We start from the raw sequence: 10,985 nt of genomic DNA, 5'->3' as shown, positions 1-10,985 counted from the left end.
TGTCAACTCTGTTAACTCTGGTATAAAACTGCATAAAGAGTTTTAATAATACGCATGACACCTGCACCTCGTGATGTCACTTCCTTTGGCAGGAAACTTCAGAAAGGCAGTGAAGTAGAGAGTGTTGTGTTTCTTCTCTCATTAATAAAGAACAAAATGCTGAGGATTTTACACCAACGGTAGATTAATTATTCATCAAATCGGTTATTGTGACATCGGAGTGAATCTCTCACTCATTTTTTAAAAACAATAATACAATTAAAATCCATAAAATTCTGTTTTTATACATGCCACACGATAGCTAGTTTGAGGTTTAGCATGTGGAGTTAAGACACAAAATGGTGGAAAGTGTCAACTCTGTTATCATCAAGTCTGTTAATGGATTAGCCAGTTTAGCGATAACAGAGTTGACGATGACTAATAGAGTCAACACTTGAAATGTACCCGCAATTGTAGAACGGGCCAAATTTATATATATATATATATATATATATATATATATATATATATACACAGTGGTGCTTGAAAGTTTGTGAACCCTTTAGAATTTTCTATATTTCTGCATAAATATGACCTAAAACATCATCAGATTTTCACACAAGTCCTAAAAGTAGATAAAGAGAACCCAGTTAAACAAATGAGACAAAAATATTATACTTGGTCATTTATTTATTGAGGAAAATAATCCAATATTACATATCTGTGAGTGGCAAAAGTATGTGAACCTTTGCTTTCAGTATCTGGTGTGACCCCCTTGTGCAGCAATAACTGCAACTAAACGTTTGCGGTAACTGTTGATCAGTCCTGCACACCGGCTTGGAGGAATTTTAGCCCGTTCCTCCGTACAGAACAGCTTCAACTCTGGGATGTTGGTGGGTTTCCTCACATGAACTGCTCGCTTCAGGTCCTTCTACAACATTTCCATTGGATTAAGGTCAGGACTTTGACTTGGCCATTCCAAAACATTAACTTTATTCTTCTTTAACCATTCTTTGGTAGAACGACTTGTGTGCTTAGGGTCGTTGTCTTGTTGCATGACACACCTTCTCTTGAGATTCAGTTCATGGACAGATGTCCTGACATTTTCCTTCAGAATTCACTGGTATAATTCAGAATTCATTGTTCCATCAATGATGGCAAGCCGTCCTGGCCCAGATGCAGCAAAACAGGCCCAAACCATGATACTACCACCACCATGTTTCACAGATGGGATAAGGTTCTTCCGCTGGAATGCAGTGTTTTCCTTTCTCCAAACATAATGCTACACATTTAAACCAAAAGATCTATTTTGGTCTCATCCGTCCACAAAACATTTTTCCAATAGCCTTCTGGCTTGTCCACGTGATCTTTAGCAAACTGCAGACGAGCAGCAATGTTCTTTTTGGAGAGCAGTGGCTTTCTCCTTGCAACCCTGCCATGCACACCATTGTTGTTCAGTGTTCTCCTGATGGGGGACTCATGAACATTAACATTAGCCAATGTGAGAGAGGCCTTCAGTTGCTTAGAAGTTACCCTGGGGTCGTTTGTGATCTCGCCAACTATTACAGTACACGCCTTGCTTTTCGAGTGATCTTTGTTGGTTGACCACTCCTGGGGAGGGTAACAATGACCTTGAATTTCCTCCATTTGTACACAATCTGTCTGACTGTGGATTGGTGGAGTCCAAACCCTTTAGAGATGGTTTTGTAACCTTTGCCAGCCTGATAAGCATCAACAACGCTTTTTCTGAGGTCCTCAGAAATCTCCTTTGTTCGTGCCATGATACACTTCCACAAACATGTGTTGTGAAGATCAGACTTTGATAGATCCCTGTTCTTTAAATAAAACAGGGTGCCCACTCACACCTGATTGTCATCCCATTGATTGAAAACACCTGACTCTAATTTCACCTTCAAATTAACTGCTAATCCTAGAGGTTCACATACTTTTGCCACTCACAGATATGTAATATTGGATAATTTTCCTCAATAAATAAATGACCAAGTATAATATTTGTGTCTCATTTGTTTAACTGGGTTCTCTTTATCTACTTTTAGGACTTGTGTGAAAATCTGATGATATTTTGGGTCATATTTATGCAGAAATATAGAAAATTCTAAAGGGTTCACAAACTTTCAAGCACCACTGTATGTATGTGTGTGTATATATATATATATATATATATATATTACACACACACGGTATATACTGTATACATATATAAGAAGGACGTCATACTTTTTATCCATTTACTGTTGTGAAATATTGGAAAGTTTGACCAGTCCCACCCACTCCAACAAAAATTTTGATCAAATCTCACCTTCTTTTGCAGTTATTACCTCCACCAACTTTGTTGGAGGAGGTTATGTTTTCACCTCCGTTTGTTGCTTGTGAAAATCGGAGATTTTTGCAAGCATGTTGATCTGTCCGTTTGTCCGTTGGTGCTCTAGCGTTGTCATTTCTTGACCAAATGCACAGGACAACTCACTAGGATGACAAGTTTGTGGATGTCATCCACAAAGACATCCTTAGTTTTTGGTGGGTCAAGGTCAAACGTCAAGGTCACCAAGGTCAAATCTTGTAAAAACACCTAATCGGCCATAACTTCAGTTTCTTTGTGATTTTCGCAAGTATCGTGCTCTGCATGACTTTTCATTTGTTTGTTCCCAACGTAAATCAAAAAGTAGTGAACGGATTTGGGTGAAATTTGGAGGAAAGGTGAGCCATGGGCCAAGGAACAGTTGATTAGATTTTGACACAAATCCGGATATGTACTGTATATCAAGCCAGGATTTTTTTGCTGTTCCCAACATTTCAAAAAGTAGTGAACAGATTTGGATGAAATTTGGTGGACAGCTTTAGTATTATTCTACACTCCAGTGATGTGATTTTGATGTTAATAACATGTGGCTTGACGGAGGTATGGACTCTACCAAGTGCCCTTCTAGTTTTTGTTTGTAACTGCTTGCAACATTTTCTAACAAAGATGAATGAATTATATATATTACTAACTTTTTCTCTCTTATCCTTTCTTTCTTTCTTTCTTTCTTTCTTTCTTTCTTTCAATCTTCTCTCTCCTTCCCTTTTTCATCTGCTCTCATTTCTTTCCTTCTTTTTCCCTTCTGTTTTTTTCTCTCTTGCTTTCTTTCCCTGCTTCCTTCTATTTTTCTTTAAAAAAAATTCTCATCTTTTTTCCTCGATTATCCTTTGTCTCTCTTTTCCTTTTCATTCTGTTTTTTTCCTTTTCCAAACCTTCCCTTTTCTTTCATTCTTTCTCCCCTCTACCCTATATTGTATTCCATTCTTCTGTATATTTACATCCATTCGTCTGGCCGACACGTTTATCCGAAGCGACTGACAAAGAGGCAGAATCCAGTCTAATCAGGGTTCAGGGTTGAGAGATTATCTTCTCACAGGCTTTTTTGGCAGAACTGAGACTAAAATTCTCCTCACTGATCCTCCACTGACCCAAATGAATGATGGCTAATCACCAGGAACCATGAACACGAACGCTCCTTCAATGGCACACTCATTCTTTAAAATACAGTACAATGTTTTAGACATTACTGATTTACTGTGGGCTTTAAACCCTACACCTGACTGTGTGTTCAGTGCTTTACATATCTTACATGCCTGGAGTGGGAGTGTAAAGGGATCTGGTGTTTTATACACACATACACACACACACCATGGCGTGGGCTTCCTGGAAAACCGAACCCTGGAGAAATCTCTACACGGTCATCAAGAAGTCAATGCTGACCAGGTTACTGATGGACAACTCAGATTACATGTGATGTTCAATGGAATAGCAATTTAGCACAAAAACACGATCCAAATCTTTTTCATCACCTTTTCTTTCTCTCTCTTTTTCAAATCGAAGGCTCCCATCCAGGCTTCTAACAAAAATGACAAAACCAGTCACCTGGCAGAAGGAACATTATAACAGAGGACAGATTCAGGGTCCGGGCTATAACCTGGAGGTCGGATGATTTCTGGCTGCTCCTCTACACACCAGGTACAACTTCTCATCAAAGCATATGTTGTGTCGGAGTGTAGGAGTGTGTGCACGTGAGGCACTGAAACACAAACTTCAGATCAGCACAAAAGCTCTTGGAAAGAAGTAAAGGGCTTAAAGGGAACGTGACTGTGACCTGCTTCCTGCAGCATCCACTGCACTTTATATAACAGCGATCCTGAATTCTCAAATCGAAGCTTTGATTGTACAACCCCGATTCCAAAAAAGTTGGGACAAAGTACAAACTGTAAATAAAAATGGAATGCAATGATGTGGAAGTTTCAAGATTCCATATTTTATTCAGAATAGAACATAGATGACATATCAAATGTTTACACTGAGAAAATGTATCATTTAAAGAGAAAAATTAGGTGATTTTAAATTTCATGACAACAACACATCTCAAAAAAGTTGGGACAAGGCCATGTTTCCCACTGTGAGACATCCCCTTTTCTCTTTACAACAGTCTGTAAACGTCTGGGGACTGAGGAGACAAGTTGCTCAAGTTTAGGGATAGGAATGTTAACCCATTCTTGTCTAATGTCGGATTCTAGTTGCTCAACTGTCTTAGGTCTTTTTTGTCGTATCTTCCGTTTTATGATGCACCAAATGTTTTCTATGGGTGAAAGATCTGGACTGCAGGCTGGCCAGTTCAGTACCCAGACCCTTCTTCTACGCAGCCATGATGCTGTAATTGATGCAGTATGTGGTTTGGCATTGTCATGTTGGAAAATGCAAGGTCTTCCCTGAAAGAGACGTCGTCTGGATGGGAGCATATGTTGCTCTAGAACCTGGATATACCTTTCAGCATTGATGGTGTCTTTCCAGATGTGTAAGCTGCTCATGCCACACACACTAATGCAACCCCATACCATCAGAGATGCAGGCTTCTGAACTGAGCGCTGATAACAACTTGGGTCGTCCTTCTCCTCTTTAGTCCGAATGACACGGCGTCCCTGATTTCCATAAAGAACTTCAAATTTTGATTCGTCTGACCACAGAACAGTTTTCCACTTTGCCACAGTCCATTTTAAATGAGCCTTGGCCCAGAGAAGATGTCTGCGCTTCTGGATCATGTTTAGATACGGCTTCTTCTTTGAACTATAGAGTTTTAGCTGGCAACGGCTAAAGAGTCGCTGCCACTCCAAGATGCTCTTTTTATACCCAGTCATGTTAATGACCTATCGCCAATTGACCTAATGAGTTGCAATTTGGTCCTCCAGCTGTTCCTTTTTTGTACCTTTAACTATTCCAGCCTCTTATTGCCCCTGTCCCAACTTTTTTGAGATGTGTTGCTGTCAAGAAATTTCAAATGAGCCAATATTTGGCATGAAATTTCAAAATGTCTCACTTTCAACATTTGATATGTTGTCTATGTTCTATTGTGAATACAATATCAGTTTTTGAGATTTGTAAATTATTGCATTCCGTTTTTATTTACAGTTTGTACTTTGTCCCAACTTTTTTGGAATCGGGGTTGTAGTTTATATTAATGCGCTCGTTATAGTAACAACTCATTCACATGGACTGAACATGTGAAATCATTGATAAGATGTTTATTTTGCATTAATGGAAGGAGTCTCCAATATCAGTGCCAGCGCTTTGTATCAGCCAGATGTGAAGATGTAATGAAGTTTTCTGACATCTTCAGGACAGACAAAGTTTCTTTTCCAACCCCAATTCGAAAAAAGTTGGGAAACGTAAAAACAGAATGTGAAGATTTGCAAATCATGGAAACCCTATATTTCATTGAAAATAGTACAAAAACAACATCAGATGTTGAAACTCAGAAATTGTATTGTTTTTTGAAAAATATATGCTTATTTTGAATTTGATGTCAGCAACATGTTTCAGAAAAGTTGGGGCAGGGGCAACAAAATAATAAAAAAGGTGTGGAATGCAAAATAATAATAATAATAATAATAATAATAATAATTAGGTTAATTAGCAACAGGTCAGTAACATGATTGATTCTAAAAAGAGCATCCCAGAGAGGTGGAGTCTCTCAGAAGTAAAGATGGGGAGGGGTTCACTGCTCTGTGAAAGACTGTGTGGGTAAACAGTGCAACAATTTAAGAATAACAAAACATTCTCAATGTAAAATTGGAAAGAATTTGTGGATCACATCATCTATGGTCCATAATATCATTAAAAGATTCAGAGGATCTGGGGAAATCTCTGTATGCAAGAGACAAGGCTGAAAACTGACATTGGATGCCTGTGATCTTCAGGCCCTCAGGAGACACTGTATTAAAAGCAGACACGTGTCTGTAGTGGAAATCGCTGTATGGACTCAGGAACACTTCAGGGAATTATCGTCTGTGAAAACAGTTCATTACTGCATCCATAAATGCAAGTTAAAACCAGATATAAACAATATCCAGAAACACCGCCACCTTCTCTGGGCCCGAGCTCTTTTACGATGGACTGAGGCAAAGTGGAAAACTGTCCCGAGGTCTGATGAATCAAAAGTAGAAATTCTTTTTGGAAATCATAGATGCCACGTCCTCCAGGCTAAAGAGGAGAGGGACCCTCCAGCTTGTTATCAGTGCACAGTTCAAAAGCCAGCTCCTGTGATGGTATGAGGGTGCGTTAGTGCACATGACATGGGTAGCTTGTACATCTGGAGAGGCATCATTAATGCTGAATGATCTATACACATTTCAGAGCAATATCCTGCCATCCAGACAAAATCTTTTTCAGGGAAGGCCTTTCTTCTTTCACCAAGACAATGCCAAACCGCTTTCTGCACATATTAAAACCGCATGGCTCAGTCGTAAAAGAGTCCAGGTGCTAAACTGGCCTGCTGCAGTCCAGACCTGTCTCCTATTTATAACATTTGGTGCATTATGAAGTGCAATATACAACAAAGGAGGCCCCGAACTGTTGAGTAACTGAAATTGTTTATCAGGCAAGAACGGGACAACATTTCTCTTTCAAAACTACAGCAATTGGTCTCCTCAGTTCCCAAACGTTTATGTGATGCAACACAGTGGTAAACCTGCCCCATCCCAACCTTTCTGAAACATGTTGCTGACATCAAATTCAAAATGAGCATATATTTTTCAACAAACAACACAATTTCTCAGTTTCAACATTTGATATCTTGTCTTTGTACTATTTTTAATGAAATATAGAGAGTTTCCATGATTTGCAAATTATCACATTCCATTTTTATTTACGGTTTACACAGCGTCCCAAACTTTTTGTGGAACTGGGGTTGTATTAACTTCAAGAAAGAGAGAACGAGAGCGAAGCAGGAAAGACTGTTTATACTACTACAGTATAATGTAAGTGATAACTTGTTTTGTGAACATTAAATGTAACTATAAATGGATAAAATCATAGATAAGTGACATACCGTAGTATTAATAAATTCAAAATGATAATTGTTCACAATGAGGAATAAAACATTTTTGGAACATGATGTTATTAGGAAATAATCAATTTCATTGCATCGCATCACACCACAGCATCGTTGATTATTTTCCTATAAACACCCCCCACCCAAGTATCTTATTCCTTAAGCGAAATAAATTTAATCTGTACGTAAAATAAAATATCTGGTTCTAATACACACAAACACGTTGCTGTATCTAGAATTATACCCGAGTGGAACCCAAGCCAAAAGGAAATCTGAAAAGTGCATAACAATTCAACACACACACACACTTGTTCCAACCACTTCCTACAGCCACATTATTTTTCTACACCAAATAACTTCTCTGAAATGAAAGAAAGCCCCAGTCGCCTGACCCGCCCTCCTCACACCGATGAACTGTGGCTCTCTAGTAGCACAGCAGGAAGCTCAGGATGTGGGTTTTGTGCTTGCGGAAACGAAAAGTTAGTGCTCCGAGTGGAGGATGGTTCCTCTGGTCAGCTTATTACAGCCGACGGCAGTGACGGAGGCAGCGGGTGCAGACTGAAAAGGTGAGGAAAGCAGCCTGCTGTGCGTCTCTGCTCTCCTGCTTGGGGTTTTAAGAAACAGCAGGCTTTATCCTCCAACAACAAACAGACGTCAGCGCTTTTTAAAGAATCGGAGACTGTGCGTTTACTTACAGTATCCCCCTCCTTTCATGATGAAGGCGTTCTTGTTCTGTGTGTAATTAGTTTTTCACTCAACACTAGAAAAACACCACACACTCCTCAATGTGAATGAAGTTCCTCTTCACTTGTTTGTAGAACACACTGAACTTCAGAAGAACTGATATGGAAGCGGGTAAAAACCTGTATACCGTGAACAACTAAAAAATTAATGATTACTTCTTCTGGATGGTGCTGTCAGTCAGTCAGTCCACTGTTTAACTGGACATTATATATTTTATTCCTTCCATATATACACAACATTTTGTGTTGTTTTTTTTTAAGGACAAAGTGTCTGCATTTTCCTGGGTTGTGCCTCAGGGCTCTATTCTAGGCCCCATTTTATTTTCCCTTTATATGCTTCACACTGAGGTGGCACAGTGGTGTAGTGGTTAGCACTGTCACCTCAGCGCAAGAAGGGTCTGGGTTTGAGCCCAGCGGCTGACGGGGGCCTTTCTGTGTGGAGTTTGCATGTTCTCCCCGTGTCTGTGTGGGTTTCCTCCGGGTGCTCCAATTTCCCCCACAGTCCAAAGACATGCAGGTTAGGCTAATTGGTGGCTCTAAATTGACCGTAGGTGTGAATGTGAGTGGTTGTTTGTCTCTATGTGTCAACCCTGCGATGATCTGGTGACTTGTCCAGGGTGTACCCCGCCTCTTGCCCATAGTCAGCTGGGATAGGCTCCAGGTTGCCTGTGACCCTGCACAGGATAAGTGGTTACGGATAGTGGATGGATGGATGTTTGAGCAATGTTTTTGTATTGCGCACATAAAATCACATTTAATTTAACCAATAAAAAAAAAAAACTACTGACAAACTGGACTAGAGCTGGTGACTAGCACAAGAGTATCAATATGATCAAGAGACACATATGCATACATATTATTATTATTATTATTAGCTAGGCATTCATAATACTGATATTATAAACTGTTAGATAGCTTAGTGTTTCTTGCCCTTCTTGATGAAAAATGTTCCAAGTTTCCTTCATTTCAATGCTTTCATGCCATTGTTATGGATTGTTCTGCTGTTGTTGCATGATCAAGCTAGTGGTAGAATGACCTCTTTCTGGAGCATTTTATTGGTTTGACCTGGATTCTTTGTCTCAGGTTACGCTATACAAAGCATCATGAGAATACAGGTAATTAGGTCAGGTAAGCATCACCACTTACCACAGGTGGTCAGATCCTGAACCATTGGTCTGTTGGTTGAGTGTGGCTATAGCCCATGTAGCTGGCTAGCAGTAAACAAACACCCTGTGATCGATGAAAAGTGGTGCACATGTATTTCTGACCAATGTACTGCATCGGCTGCATCGGTCTGGATCCGTCCCTGAGAGGCAGAGGGCTATAGAAACGGAGATCAGCACCACCCGATGTGCCTTAAGGGCCTGGTTAGTACTGGGGTTGGAGACTGCCTGGAAAGACCAGGGGCCTCATTTATAAACGATGCGTACGCACAAAAGAATGCGTACGCCACATTCTATGCAAGCTTTGGTATTTATAAAAAGTGAACTTGATGGTAAAATGTGCGCACCTCCACGCAAGCTCTGACCCATGCGTATGCACACAAAAAAGGGAAACGCGGAAAATGCGACCTCAGGAGGAAACGGGGAGAACGACCCGAAATTGGTTCAATAATCGAAGTTTAACACAAACATAACATCGTGCATCAAAGACGTGACTGACTTAACATTTATAATCCTTAATTTTGTGCACTTGTCAAAAATAACATCTTATTTAAGGCAATAAAGACAAATTGATAGGCTATACATTGTATGTTTTTGCAACATAAGCAGTAGGCTAAGTTTTGTTAATTATCCACTTATGGCTTTCATGCATGTTGTGTCATTTTTCAATATTGATCATTAGGCTATCACACATGTTGCTTGTTAGGTTGCCTACTCTGTAAATAGTATATAAGAGGGATTTGGCGTGGTAGGTCTTATGATGCACTATGGCATATTTGGCATTGCTGGAGGATGTGGCAAATGGAAGAATTAGGAGAGAGCGAGTCTTCAGAGACCAGCAAGATTTGTTGGCCAATGACGATGAGTGGCTCATGAGCCAATTCAAATTGCCACGAGCTGTCCTTTTACACTTGATAACTGAGTTGGGCCCAGCGTTGGAGAGAGGTACCCGCCGGAATCATGCCATCCCAGTCTCGCTGCAAGTGCTGACTTGCATCAGCTTTCTGGCCACTGGCACTTTTCAGTGAGAACTGGCTGACCGGTCTGGGATATCGCAGCCAACCTTCAGCCGCATTTTGCCAGAAGTGTTAGGAGGTGTAATTGGTTTATCACCAAACTACATCAAGTTTCCTTACACGGTGGGTGAACAGGCAAATGAAAAAGCGCAATTTGCAGCAAAGTCCGATTTCCCAAATGTGATCGGTGCTATTGACTGCACTCATATTGCTATAAGGGCACCGAGTGAAAATGAATTTGCCTTTGTTAACGGGAAGCATTTTCATTCCCTCAATGTCCAAGTTATATGTGACGCGGACATGGTCCTCACAAAATGTTGTCACCCGGTGGCCTGGTTCAACCCATGATTCATTTATATTGAGACATAGCAGAGTTGGGCGGAGACTGGATGCTGGAGCTGTGCACGATGGTTGGCTTCTGGGTGCGGGTGATTAATGTGTAAATCCTGAAAGTATTTGTAACCATTCTTAGATCATTTCTAAATATTCAACCATTTACTCATTCAGTTATGTTGTAGGTGACAGTGGGTATCCGCTGAAACGGTGGCTGCTCACGCCATTTGTGAACCCCCAAACGCCTGAGGAGACCACTTACAACCTGCGCCACAGCCAGGCGTGCGCTGTTGTGGAGCGCACCATCGGGCTCCTGAAGGGCAGATGGCGTTGTTTGGATGCCACGGGGGGAGCGCTATGTTACAGACCCGA

This window comes from Neoarius graeffei, chromosome 3, assembly GCF_027579695.1.
Source record: "Neoarius graeffei isolate fNeoGra1 chromosome 3, fNeoGra1.pri, whole genome shotgun sequence".
In the NCBI taxonomy this organism is placed as follows: Eukaryota; Metazoa; Chordata; class Actinopteri; order Siluriformes; family Ariidae; genus Neoarius; species Neoarius graeffei.
Note: the sequence above shows the minus strand (reverse complement) of the source record.